This window comes from Bison bison, unplaced genomic scaffold (assembly GCF_000754665.1).
Source record: "Bison bison bison isolate TAMUID 2011002044 unplaced genomic scaffold, Bison_UMD1.0 scf7180017864323, whole genome shotgun sequence".
In the NCBI taxonomy this organism is placed as follows: Eukaryota; Metazoa; Chordata; class Mammalia; order Artiodactyla; family Bovidae; genus Bison; species Bison bison.
In genome coordinates, this window is record NW_011494895.1 from 2,087,461 (window position 1) to 2,087,768 (window position 308).

A 308-nucleotide genomic window follows, 5' to 3' on the forward strand; every position below is an offset into this window, starting at 1 on the left:
AATTGTCGGTGGCCCCTTTTGGGTGGTCGTGGTCTACATTCTCCCAGCCTCTGGCGTTCACAAGCCCCTGGCAAGAATGTCTCAGCTGTTGCAGCTGTCCCTTCCAGACCTAATATTCGTAATCAATGCGTGCTTTTGACCAGAGTGACAGTAGTGATGGATGAAAAGGGGGGGAGGTGAGAATCTCTGGTTCCCCAAGCACTCAGGTCTTTGCTCCGGTTACCCAACTTGTTCCCTCTTCCCCGCCCAGAGCCCTATTTACTCCCGCTCCCGGCGTTTTTCCCCAGCCCCCTCCTGTGGCCCCCACC

At 56.2% G+C, this 308-nt stretch overlaps 1 protein-coding gene across 1 annotated transcript in view; it reads right to left on the bottom strand.

Annotated features, from left to right (window-relative positions):
* Positions 1 to 308, bottom strand: part of GATA3 (GATA binding protein 3) — a 30,182-nt gene that overhangs the window by 21,230 nt on the left and 8,644 nt on the right. The gene's annotated exons all lie outside the window — the stretch shown is intronic.